Genomic DNA, 13931 nt, shown 5'->3' with positions numbered 1-13931 from the left:
CACTGTCAGCCGAGAAGTCTAAAATCAGCCAAAAATATCCTTCAAGAATGAAAGGGAAATCAACAACCTGTGAAGTAAAAACTGAAAGAATTGGTTATTAACACACCTAGCAGGAAATATTAAAGGGAGTTCTTCTGGCTGAACTGAAAGTCCACTAGACAGTAACTCAAATCCACACACAAAAAAGTACTAGAAAGGTAACTATAAGTAAATATACCTGATGGCATAAATATATTTTTTTGGTAGCTTTCCCCCCTATCTAATCTAAAACATGCATAAAACAATAATTTTAAAAAATATGTTATCAGGAACTTAATACATGAGGATAGAATTTGTATGACAACAGAAGTGCAAAAGAGGGGGGTGTAAACAGGTATACTGGAATAAGTTATTTTATGCTACTGACATTAAGTTGCTGTTAATATGAACTAGACTGTTTCTAAGATAGAAACTAATTCTCCAAGAAACCACTAAGAAAGTAACTTTTAAAAAACAGAGTATAAGAAAGCAGGGAATTAAGATCATATCCTAGAAAACATGTAACACAAAAGAAAGCAGTAATGGTGGAACAGAGGAAATAAAAAAGACATAAGACATAGAGAAAAAAAATAGCAGACAGAAACCTCCCTTATCAACAATTGCACTAAATGTAAATGGATTAAAACAGTGCTGTCACAAGGCAGAAATTAGCAGAATGGATAGAACAATATGATTTAACTATATGCTGTCTACAAAAGATATGCTTTAAATTCAAAGACAACAAATAGGTTGAAAGTAAAAGCATGGAAAAGATATACTATTAAAATAGTAACCAAAAGAGAGCTGGCATAGCCATACTAATATCAGACAAAAATTGTTACATACATTTTAAGATAAAAATTGTTACTAGAGACAAAATGGAAATTTTGTAATGATAAAAGGGTCAATCAATCAAGAAGACATAAGAATTACAAATGCTGGGGTGCCTGGGTAGCTCAGTGGGGTTAAGCCTCTGCCTTTGGCTCAGAGTCATGGTCTCAGGGTCCTGGGATTGAGCCCTACATCGAGCTCTCTGCTCAGCAAGGAGCCTGCTTTCCCCTCTCTCTCTCTCTCTGCCTGCCTCTCTGTCTGCTTGTGGTCTCTGTCTCTCTGTCAAATAAATAAAATCTTAAAAAAAAAAAAAAGAATTACAAATGCACCTAACAAGAGAATTCCAAAATACATAAAGAATTGATGGGACAAAGAAATAATTCAACAATAATGGTTGGATATGATTATAATTATTAGTATACCAGTTTCATTAACGTATGTATAGAACAATGAGGCAGAAGATCAACAAGGAAACAGATGACTTAATCTTATATAGAACACCGCACCCACCTCCAGCAGAATGCATATTCTTATCAAGCACACCATGAATGCTCTCCAGGGGGGATCCATATAGTAGACCATAAAACAAGCCTCAATAAGTGTAAGTTCACAAATGTGTGGAAGTTAAACAATAGATTACTAAATAACCAGTGGGTAATGTAACAGTAGGGAAAATTCACTGATAATGGTTTCAAATTCCACATTACATGTAACCTTTAAGTAACTGCCACTTGTTCAGTCTTGGTATAGTATTAATTATCTGAATAGGAAATGAAATAGTCCTGTTTTTTACTACACATCTGTGAGAGGTTAAATTTTTTCCATATATTTCAACCAAAACAATAAAAAACAATGCAAAAAGAGAAGACTCTTCTGTCTCCTATTATGCCAGATATTAGAGATTTGAAAAAAAATTTAAAGCAATACCACTCTTAACTAATTTCTTATTTTGGAAAATAGTTATTTTTTCATAAAATACAAGTTATGTTAACTTATAATGGGTTTATTTGTATTTTAAAATGAATTAATTAGGGGCACCTGGGTGGCTCAGTGGGTTAAAGCCTCTGCCTTCGACTCAGGTCATGATCCCAGGGTCCTGGGATCAAGCCCCGCAATGGGCTCTCTGCTCAGCAGGGAGCCTGCTTCCTCCTCTCTCTCTGCCTACTTTTGATCTGTCAAATAAATAAATAAAATCTTTAAAAAATGAATTAATTAGAAATATTAAGTTTTTGTTTTAATTTCAAATAGAGTAATATTGGTAGACATAACTCAAAGTAGAACTCCGAAAAACCCAGACCAAGAAGTTTGAGAACCACTGCTTTATACTATGTAAATAATGAATAATTTAAACCCGACTTTGCTTTCCTCAATTGAAATGATATGACTGATATCTCTGTGTATAAGTCTTTTTGGTGTCTTACTCCATGTCATAGTGTTATACATGTTTTGGAGTTTTTTTTCTTTTTCCCAAGATACTGCCATTTAGCATTTGTATGAATGTTTAGTAAAAAATGTACTAAAAATGCTCATGTTCAATTGAAAGGATTAAGAATTTCTGAAATAATCCCTCTAGTTCACAAAAGAATTTATGCATATATCTTAAAATCTTTATGAAAAACCTGAAAAGCTAATCTGCAAGGAGTCCAAACTATGGGAATATTAATCAGCAATGATGTTAACACATCTGTGAGTTTCATATTAATTTATTTCTCACACTTCCTCTGAAATAGATTGTTATTGTGCTATGGACTGGATGTTTGTCTCCACCCAAAATTTGTATGTTGAAGCTTTAACTCCTAAAGTGATGATATTTGGAAGGTACTTAGGGTGAGACAGGTCATGAAAGTGGAACCCTCAAGACACCGAAGAGCTTGATCTCACATTGTCTCGATGTGCTTGAACCTAGGAAAGGCCATATGAGACCAAGGCAAGCCAGGAAGAGAGATTTCACCAGAACCTGACCAGACTGGTGAGCAAAATTATTTTGTTTAAAACCAAAAATATTGATCAAGCTTGCCTTCTAGTTTTCTTTACTGTATTATAGGACCTAAAACTACATGAATAATTTATTTGCAAGAAGGTATGTTTGAAATGAAATTCTACTTCTGAGTGTACATAATTACTGTGTAAGACAAAGTTGGCCTACAGGAAATCCCTTTTCTAAAAGTCCAGTGCTATGGCTTTCAAGCTTTAGAAAGCATTGGAATCACCTACAGGGACTATTAAAATATAGATTCACTGGCTGCACCCCAGATGTTCTTATCTCATATGTCTGGGTGAGGCCTGGGAATGCTGGGAATGTGCATTTCTTAAAATTCTCAGATATGTTGATACCAGAAGTTTGGGGCCCCTCATTAAGAACCCCTGATCTGCTGGGACTATACTTTTTATACCTTATAAAAATTGGCAGCTTGTGAGGATATTTAGTGTAATCTAAACTTTTATTTTATGATTGTATTTGATTGACTATAAGAGAATAAAACCATTGATTCAGTTGGATGCATAAAAAAACCTATGTTAGAAACACTCCTTTCAGAATGTGGTGCAGAATTTTATTTTTTTGTTATTTTATTTTATTTCATTTTTTAGTAGCACTGCATCTTTCTTAACCAATATAAACTTTGCAAATTAGTAAAATGAGGGTTCACAGAACTGAAATTTCACAGACTTGAAAGGCAGTTGGAGACTCAAGTTGGGAATCGTTAAGGTTTCTGAACTGTGTGATATAATCTGCAATGCTTATATTTATTTTAAATTATTTAGCTCCAAAAAGTATGATCTGGAAGTATTTATTGTGTAAGTGCTTTCACATGGCTTACACTATTATAACAATAGCATACTCATTTTTCATCTGTATCCACAAAATAAAATAGCATGACCTTTTCCTCTTAAGGGCAAACTTAAGGCTCTTTATCAGATAGGTATGTAAGTGAAGTATAGTATCATGTTGGAATATGTGTGGGAGTAGAATTCCCCTGACAAACAAGGAAGCAAGTGGAATATATCAGCAAATATGGATTATTTCAGCATTAAATAACTTTTATTAAATTTTCAAGTAAATTTTATTTTCCAAGTGATTTAAATTCAGAGAAAGAGAATAATCATGAAGAGGGGAGCACTTTTACTTTGAGCAAAAAAAAGAGAGTATTTCAGATGAAAGAATCCTGTAGTTTATGCTGTGTTACAAAAGACAGTTTAAAATTATTTGGAGGGAACATCTCCGAAAAGGCAAATATTTGATTAAATGGATATTTAGGGGGCCAGCTTAAAAAGAATATGTGAACTGGTCAGAACACTTAGCTAATCAGATAAAGATGGAAGTATCTTTTACTTTCTATTGTTATTATTCTAGCCCAGGAGTCTGCAAACTTTTCAATTACGTTGAACATAATTTTTGTTAAATTCTAATGTTTTGAGTGTTTTCCAGATATATGGGATAAGGAAAAGGTACTTACTATACATGGGAATACTTTTAATAATATATAAAGTAAGCAATCTCTTTTAACTTCCTATATTGAGAATAATTATGGACTTCTTCACCATTTCATGAGAGTTTCTTCGAGACATCTAAGTTCCTGAGTTGAACTGAAAAACGTGTAGGTTTTAGTACCCCCCCCCCCCCCCCACTGGTTTGTAAGTGGTGGAAGCAGGCTGAGTCAAGGTCCAGGAATGGATCTGGTGATGCTTTGCAGGCCTTTAGTTTCATCTGAATTTTCCAGATACATTTTTGAGGATGTAACCTATGGTAAGTGGCACAATAATCTTAGTTGTTTAAGTGCAAAGAGTTCTTGCTTAATGAAATGAATCCATATTAGAGTTTCTATAAAATGAACTGTTTTCTCTTTCAATTTTCCCCCCTACTGAATGCATACTGAGGTTAACATTCCCTACTACACATTCCCATGGAGACCTAATATGCAGGATTAGCAAGAATACCATGTATTAAATGTCTTTTTTTCCTAGGTGTCTATTATCTTCAAAGACACTCCTGATTTGTTTTTGCTATGGACATTTAATTTCCTAAATAATCCAAATCCATTGCCCTCTCTCATACTTTCACCACATCCATTCCTCTCCTATTCCCCAGTTTTTAATTACCTAAACTAGGTATGTTTTCCTAGTTACAAGGGCTCCCTACACTGGGTACTTTGTTTCTCAAGTGCTCATCATTCTTGTAATTCTTCATATGTCCTGGGATTGTGAATTCCATGAAGTTGGGCACAATTTTTGATTTGTTCACTACTACATGCCCATTTTTTTTTTTAAGAGTTTATTTATTTATTTATTTGACACACAGAGAGAGATCACAAGTAGGCAGAGAGGCAGGCAGAGAGAGACAGAGGAGGAAGCAGGCTTCCTGCTGAGCAGAGAGCCTGATGCGGGGCTTGATCCCAGGACCCTGAGAGCATGACCTGAGCCGAAGGCAGCGGCGTAACCCACTGTGCCACCCAGGCGTCCCCATGCCCATGTTTTATAGCAGAACCTGGATCATGTAGGAGTGATGTGGTTTTATGTCACATTATAGGTAAGGTCACAAGAACTTACCTCGTAGTAGCCCCAGGGCCTAGATTTCATGTCAACAGTAGACACTAAATAAATGATGGTTGATACCCTTGCACATATTATTTTTCTCTACCTGGACTGCTCTCCTTCTGCTTCTATACCTACTAAAATCCTAGTCCTTTAAGACTCAAGTCATGGTCACCATGGAAGATTCTACAGGTCGCCCATTTTACCACTCCAGGTGTTGTCATTGACATAGACTGTGATGTGAATGGCAGCCTCTGGAATTGTGCACTGTGAAGTGCCCCCCCCCCCCAGCTCAAATGTTTCCTTCTACTAATATGGTTTGCTGGATATAGACTGTGATCTCCATGAGGGCCCTGATTTTTGTCTCATCTAACATCTAGAACATAACAAAAAGTGAATAAATATTTATTGAATACATGAATGACTTCCTCAGTCATACAGAATCATTTGTCCTCTATGTCTTACACCTTGTCCTTCCTTCCAGCTTGACAACTTTTTTGTGTGGAATGATGTTTGTAAGTACCTCATGATTATGACCCAGTTCCCAACGATTCTGAAACTTCTTTTTTATACTGGAATGGGAGGGTTTTTGAAAGTCTGTAATTATAAGATTGAAGGCATTATGCCACATCCACACACACAGGCAAATTGACTCTCCATAGAAATTTCTGAAAACTGGGGTGTCTGGGTGGCTCAGTCAGTTAAGCATCTGACTCTTGATTTTGCTCAGGTCATGATCTCATGATCTCAGGTTTTGAGATTGAGCCCTGCATCGGGCTCTGTGCTAGGTAAGGAGCCTGCTTAAGATTTTCTCTCTTCCTTTCCTTCTGCCCTTCTCCCCACTTCCTCTCAAAAAAAAAAAATCTGGAAATTGTGCATGTTTTAATGTGACCTGGAAGTTTCACCTCAGGGTGAGGTACATGCAGTTCTGCCACAAACCATGGCTTCTGAGTACTGTTTTGAAAGTGAAGGCTCTGGAAACTTGGATAGGAAGCATGAATAAGCCCTAATGGAGGACAGTTATACTCAGAGGATTCCAGTCCAGCTCTAAACATAAGGTACACCACGAGGCATTGATGGCTTCACTTATATGAAAGGGTGGTGTCCCATGTTCTGAAGAGTTGTGGGAAGTGAGGGACTGTGTCATAAGCTTGGGTGACCAAACCTTATATTTTCAGCAGAGATATGTGAGATCTGTGATTTTATGTTCTGTGTATTTTGGGGTCTCAGTTCATATAGGAGAATTTATTTTCTTACATTCACTTTTACATCAGTCTCAATTTTTATTTTTATTTTTAAGGCAGAAACTTTTTTGTGGAAAACATTTCATAAATTGATTTAATAAATTTTGATAAGAAAAAATTAAGACATTAGCTATTGGGAATGTTGAGCTCTGTACTCCATTTAGTAAGTTCACTTTCTGTGTGAAAATCTTAGAACAAATCTCTCATTTGTCCTTTCTTTCCTTTTATTTCTATTTATTTTTCTTTCCTTTTCTTCTTTCTTTCCCTTTAATATCATGTCTGATATTGGTTTGAAAAAATTCAGAGAAATTAAATTAAGAAATATTAGTGACCCTTAAATTTTTCCACACACCAAGTAATCAAGGACTATATTTGGGTCATTTTTCTTGTTCTAGAATGTGTCATATTGATGCAATGCAGTTTGGGTGTTGTATTATATAGATTCTTTTAAACTAACTGTCCTCTGTATGCCTGTTGACTTATATAAAACCAGGGTTGGAATATATCTTTTTTCTTCATAGAGTATCTTTTTCAGTAGCCTAGACAAATCTTAGGTTTTTCTTCTTCTTTCTTTTTTTTTTTAAGATTTTATTTATTTATTTGACAGAGATCACAAGTAGGCAGAGAGGCAGGCAGAGAGAGAGAGAGGAAGGGAAGCAGACCCCTGCTGAGCAGAGAGCCCGATGCGGGGCTCAATCCCAGGACACTGGGATGGTGACCTGAGCTGAAGGCAGAGGCTTGAACCCACTGAGCCACCCAGGTGCCCCTAAATCTTAGGTTTTTATGTCAGTGTCAAGTACCCGATTATCTAAGGATTTGTGTCAAGGTCTTGGTTCCTACAGTAGAGACCAAGTATATTTTACATCATTGACTCTGGACGGTAAAACTGGAAGAACTTTTAAGACATATTATGTTAGATGAAATCATTATTAGGCTTAATTATGCACTAAAATTTATGATTCTAAAATATTAGAAAGATAGCTGACTATGGTCTTTTTTTCAAAGGCAATTTTTTGTTTATCTTGTGTTTTTTATAAACATAGATATTTATAGCCAGATATTGTCATAAACATGGATATTTATAAACATGGATATCTTCATTAGTGTTAACTGTATTGCCCAATGTAGTTCGATATTGAATTTTTTGTATTGTTTCTTACTCATTTCTTCAAGACATTAAATTCCATAAATTATTTTCTATTAGCAATAATCACGCCTTGGATAAACCTCATTGGCTATGATACTGCCACTGCACAAAGCTCATAAATTATTTTCTTAAAATTTGGTTATCTTCCTGTTAAAGCTGCAAGGTGTTTTCCTTTGTAAAGGACCATAAACTATGAAAAGACATCAAATGCAGAAAATGTTTGTCATTTTTTTTTTTAATCTTTGGTACAGGAAACATGATATTAGCGCTGTCAGGTGTAATAAGAAAAAGGCAAATACTCAGAATTAAAGGTAGAATGATATTTTTAAAAAATATCAAATAAATCTGTTGGGATCACTAAATATTTGTTGTAGCAAAGGCTGGTGTCTTTTAAAGGTGAGGAGGTGAAACAGTACCAATTCAGATAACTTGCTTAGTCAAAATAAAGGTAAAAGACATGATTTCATTTCTTTTGATGGCTGCATAGTATTCCATTGTGTATATATACCACATCTTCTTTATCCATTCATCTGTTGATGGACATCTAGGTTGTTTCCATAGTTTGGCTATTGTAGACATTGCTGCTATAAACATTCGGGTACACGTGCCCCTTCGGATCACTATGTTTGTATCTTTAGGGTAAATACCCAGTAGTGCAAATGCCATTTGTGACGACGTGGATGGCACTAGAGCGTATCATGCTTAGTGAAATAAGTCAATCGGAGAAAGACAACTATCATATGATCTCCCTGATATGAGGACATGGCGAAGCAACATGGGGGGGTAGGGGGATAGGAGAAGAATAAATGAAACAAGACGGGATTGGGAGGGAGACAAACCATAAATGACTCTTAATCTCACAAAACAAACTAGGGGTTGCTGGGGGGAGGTGGGATTGGGAGAGGGGGAGGGGGCTATGGACATTGGGGAGGGTAAGTGCTATCGTGAGTGCTGTGAAGTGTGTAAACCTGGCGATTCACAGACCTGTACCCCTGGGGATAAAAATACATTATATGTTTATTAAAAAAAAAAAAAATTTGGAAGGGGAGGTGAACCATAAGAGACTATGGACTCTGAAAAACAACCTGAGGGTTTTGAAGGGTCAGGGGTGGGAGGTTGGGGGAACAGGTGGTGGGTAATGGGGAGGGCACGTTTTGCATGGAGCACTGGGTGTTGTGCAAAAAGAATGAATACTGTTATGCTGAAAAAATAAATAAAATGGAAAAAAAAAAAGGTAAAAGAGAAACATACTTGGCTTATACTTTTTCAGACTAGTCCTGCATAGAACAAATAAAAGCCTGAGAATATTTCTGATTGAAAAGATGAAAGAAATGTTAAAAACATCTTGTTCTGCTACATATATCATCAATCTGTTTGTAGTAACAATTGGAACATCTGTGTCTCATAATGAGGTATCTCTGAGAACATAAATAAGGGACGTTTTCCCTTTATATCAGGCTTTTGCAGAACGTATTTCTCTTGTGAATAGCTTGTAATTTATTCTCCAAATGTTCAAATTTAACAATGAATATGTGATTGTGGTTAAGAGGTGGTATAGTAAATTTATCAATGAAGGCTTATTAAAAAAAGGAATCCAAATTTTAGGAAAAGCTCATTTATTCATACATAAATATTTTATTGTGCTATATGTGTCAGGCCAATGTGTTGGGGAGTAAGGACAGAATATAAACAAGGCCCAGTCTCCCTTCTTCAAGAACTCAACACAGATAATTCACCAACTTACAGAGTAGAAGTGGTAAGTAGCAGGACTATGCTACGAAACAACAGGTGTGTCCAATCCTGTATCACTGGGGAGCTGGGGAATCAGAGGAAATACTGTCTGAAAGCTGACCTGACGGTCACAGGAAGGAATCTAGGAGAAGGTGGAGAAGAGGAGGATTCGGGGTAGAGAAATAACATGAAAGAGGCTGGAGATGAGACAGCATGGCAGAACATAGTAGTTCTGTGTGGCTGACAGAGTTGGGAGTGGGTGTGAGAAGGAATGGCAAGGGGTAAGCCTGAAGAGGTAAACAAAAGCTCTGTCTCAACAAACTAGGTATGGACCATTTCGCAAGGACAAAGAGAAGCTACTGAAGGTTTTTATTTTAGAAAGACCGCTGTGGTATCTTTTTGAAGGATGGCTCAGATAACTCCAACTGTCAGGTAAGAAAGGATGGTGGCCTGGAATAATGATGGTGAGATAGACAGATGGGATGGTTAAGCGTTGAGAATAATAATCTAGTCGATCTGGAGGGTAAGGGAAAGGAAAAAGTAACCAAGACAGGGAACATGGAAAGTGGACTGAGTTTCTGTAAGACACTTATACATAAAGGTCTGAAGCTCAGGACAGATGGCTAGAAGTAATCAGTATCCAAATGGCAAAACAACAACAACAACAACAACAACAAACCCGCCAAAACAAAACAAAAAACACCAAACAGGGGAGAGGTTGAGAAAACTTAAAGAGTAAAATGTAGAGTGAGAAGAAAACTTAGGATGAAAGCCTGAGAAGCATCAATATTTAAAAGGTGGGCGGACAATGAGATAAAGGTGGAATTTCATGTGTAAAATTTAAGAAATTTCCTGAAAATCATGCCTTTGTTTCCTTCTTCCTTCTTACTTGCTTGAATGCAGATGTGGTGGCTTTAGCCATGACAACTGTCAGAATTGTGTGATCTTGGACAATATATGTATTATCTCTGTGCCTTGGTTACTTCATGTATAACATTGGGAAATATTATGATTGTCAGGGTATTAAATGAGACATAAGGAAAAAAAAAAAAGGTGGGCAGAGGAAATATCCATAAAGGAACTGGGAGAATGGTGAGAGAGGTGGAAGGGGAGCTAGGAAGGATGAATGTAAAGGAAGCCAAGAAAAGTGGAATGTCAGGAGAATCAAATGCAGGTCAAATGCTAGATTACAACAGTGGGTTAAGGATATGGAAATAAGTAACTGGAGAGATCCAATGGTGGATGCCTTCAGTTTGGCTGGGAAGAGAAAAACAGGTTGGGTAGTAGCTGGAGAGGATGTGGGGTTTTAGAAGGTATGCATATATGCTATAATGGATAAAAGAGATTTGCGCTCCTTAAGTGCTGAAGGGAAGGCAACAACAGAGAGGCAGAGGTTGAATACACAGGCCAGGTAGAATAAACAATGGAATGAGGTCCCTGAGAAGGATGGGGGACCCACAGCATAAATGGTACATTGATAACTAAAGAGAAATAGCAAAAGGGAAGTGTGTGGATAAAGGGATTACATTTAGTGCTATAGAAGACAACTGACATTGTTAAGTACAAGGCCCTGTGCTAATGTTCTAGGACACAGTAGCAGGCAAAACAGATCCTCCCTCTGCCCTCATGGAGCTACTGAAAAGGAATATGCATAGATTCTTTTTATATAGAGAGGATTAAAGGAGTATTTCCAAACCTTTTGTTCAATGGAAGAGTATTCATATGCCTGTTTATAGACTCATAATCTTTAAAGTGGAATAGTCACCACCAGGCTTTGGGTAAAAAAATCAGCAGGTGACAAGAGAAAGAAGCTACGTAATCTCCACTAACAGACGATATGTTATACTGAGGATAAAAGACTCAAAAAGTTAGTTTGGTTGGATTGTTTGTTCTTTGGGTGTTGAGTTTGCTAAGTTCCACGTCACTCGCCATCAGGGAAATACAAATCAAAACCACAATGAGATATCACCTCACACCAGTCAGAATGGCTAAAATGAACAAGTCAGGAAATGACAGATGCTGGAGAGGATGTGGAGAAAGGGGAACCCTCCTCCACTGTTGGTGGGAATGCAAGCTGGTGCAACCACTCTGGAAAACAGCATGGAGGTTCCTCAAAATGTTGAAAATAGAACTACCCTATGACCCAGCAATTGCACTACTGGGTATTTACCCTAAAGATACAAACATAGTGATCCGAAGGGGCACGTGTACCCGAATGTTTATAGCAGCAATGTCTACAATAGCCAGACTATGGAAAGAACCTAGATGTCCATCAACAGATGAATGGATCAAGAAGATGTGGTATATATACACAATGGAATACTATGCAGCCATCAAAAGAAATGAAATCTTGCCATTTGCGACGACGTGGATGGAACTAGAGCGTATCATGCTTAGTGAAATAAGTCAATCGGAGAAAGACAACTATCATATGATCTCCCTGATGTGAGGACATGGAGAAGCAACATGGGGGGGTAGGAGATAGGAGAAGAATAAATGAAACAAGATGGGATTGGGAGGGAGACAAACCATAAATGACTCTTAATCTCACAAAACAAACTGGGGGTTGCTGCGGGGAGGTGGGATTGGGGGAGGGGGAGCGGGCTATGGACATTGGGGAGGGGAAGCGAACCATAAGAGACTATGGACTCTGAAAAACAACCTGAGGGTTTTGAAGGGTCAGGGGTGGGAGGTTGGGGCAACCTGAGGGTTTTGAAGGGTCAGGGGTGGGAGGTTGGGGGAACAGGTGGTGGGTAATGGAGAGGGCACGTTTTGCATGGAGCACTGGGTGTTGTGCAAAAAGAATGAATACTGTTACGCTGAAAAAATAAATAAAATGAGAAAAAAAAAAAAGTTAGTTTGGTATTTATCTTTTTTTTTTTTTTTAAAGATTTTATTTATTTATTTGACAGAGAGAGATCACAAGTAGGCAGAGAGATCACAAGTAGGCAGAGAGGCAGGCAGAGAGAGTGAGAGGGAAGCAGGCTCCCTGCTAAGCAGAGAGCCCGATGCGGGACTCGATCCCAGGACCCTGAGATCATGACCTGAGCCAAAGGCAGCGGCTTAAACCACTGAGCCACCCAGGCGCCCCTTAGTTTGGTATTTAAAGAGATAAATTAGGAAATAGTAATATAAATATTCTTTTGATTTGCAGATGCTTATGGTAGATTTCACTAAAAATATTGGTATCTTTCACACCCATATTTCATAAACTTGTGATTTATACTTACATTATAAGAGAAAGTCAAAAAGTGAAGTAGACCACTAGTCTTGAAGGCAAACAGAATACCAGTATCTCTCAAATATTTGGAACTCACTATCCTTACTAATATAGGGACATTATAGAGGCAGAGAAATAACCATCTACCATTGACAAATAATAGCAGATACACTTTTTGAGTACTTATTGTATATTAGGTATCTATTATGATTTGCCTACATTAATCTCTTAATAAAAATCTTAGTTGGGGGGCACCTGGGCTGCTCCGTCATTAAGCATCTGCCTTTGGCTCAGGTCATGATCCCAGGGTACTGGGATGGAGCCCCACGTAGGGCTCCCTGCTCAGCGGGAATCCTGTTTCTCCATCTCCTATTCCCCCTGCTTGTGTTTCCTCTCTTGCTCTCTCTCTGTCAAAACAATCAATCAATCATTCTTAAAAACAAACAAACAAACAAACAGAACCAAAATGTTAGGAGGGAGTTGTGGCAGGCAAAATAATGGTCCTCTGAAGATCTTCACATCCTAATTCCCAAAACCTACTGATAACCTTATATTGCAAAAGGGAATTTGCAGATGTGATTAAGGATTTTTTTTTCTCTTAAGAATGTTGGTGGTGGGGGCGCCTGGGTGGCTCAGTGGGTTAAGCCGCTGCCTTCGGCTCAGGTCATGATCTCAGGATCCTGGGATCGAGTGCCGCATCGGGCTCTCTGCTTAGCAGGGAGCCTGCTTCCCTCTCTCTCTCTCTGCCTGCCTCTCTATCTACTTGTGATCTCTCTCTGTCAAATAAATAAATAAAATCTTAAAAAAAAAAAAAAAAAAAAAAAAGAATGTCGGTGGTGCCTGGGTGGCTCAGTCATTAAGCAGCTGCCTTCGGCTTGGGTCATGATCCCAGGGTCCTAGGATCGAGCCCAGCACTGGGTTCTCTGCTCAGCGGGAAGCCTTTTTCTCTCTCTCCCACTCCCTCTGCTTGTGTTCCCTCTCTTGCTATGTCTCTGTCAAATAAATAAAATCTTAAACAAACAAACAAAAAAGAATGTGGAAGGCTTCACGAATTTGCATGTCACCCTGGCTCTGGAGTCATGCTAATTTTCTCTGTATCATTCTAACTTTAGTATATATGATGTTGAAGTTAGCACACGTGATCAAGGATCTTAAGATGGAGAGATTATCTTTGATTATCCAGGTAGGCCCAATGTAATCACTTAGGGTC

At 37.8% G+C, this 13931-nt stretch overlaps 1 protein-coding gene, 1 non-coding gene and 1 pseudogene across 2 annotated transcripts in view; all 3 read right to left on the bottom strand.

The window, feature by feature from the left end:
- Window positions 1-13931, bottom strand: part of ITFG1 (integrin alpha FG-GAP repeat containing 1) — a 286746-nt gene that overhangs the window by 48054 nt on the left and 224761 nt on the right. The gene's annotated exons all lie outside the window — the stretch shown is intronic.
- On the bottom strand, window positions 7752-7884 carry LOC123931980 (annotated as a pseudogene).
- On the bottom strand, window positions 13751-13857 carry LOC123931931. The gene has a single exon (XR_006816352.1). It is a non-coding gene; the product is annotated as a U6 spliceosomal RNA (small nuclear RNA).

This window comes from Meles meles, chromosome 19 (genome assembly GCF_922984935.1).
Source record: "Meles meles chromosome 19, mMelMel3.1 paternal haplotype, whole genome shotgun sequence".
In the NCBI taxonomy this organism is placed as follows: Eukaryota; Metazoa; Chordata; class Mammalia; order Carnivora; family Mustelidae; genus Meles; species Meles meles.
This window is presented reverse-complemented; position numbering and strand designations above follow the sequence as displayed.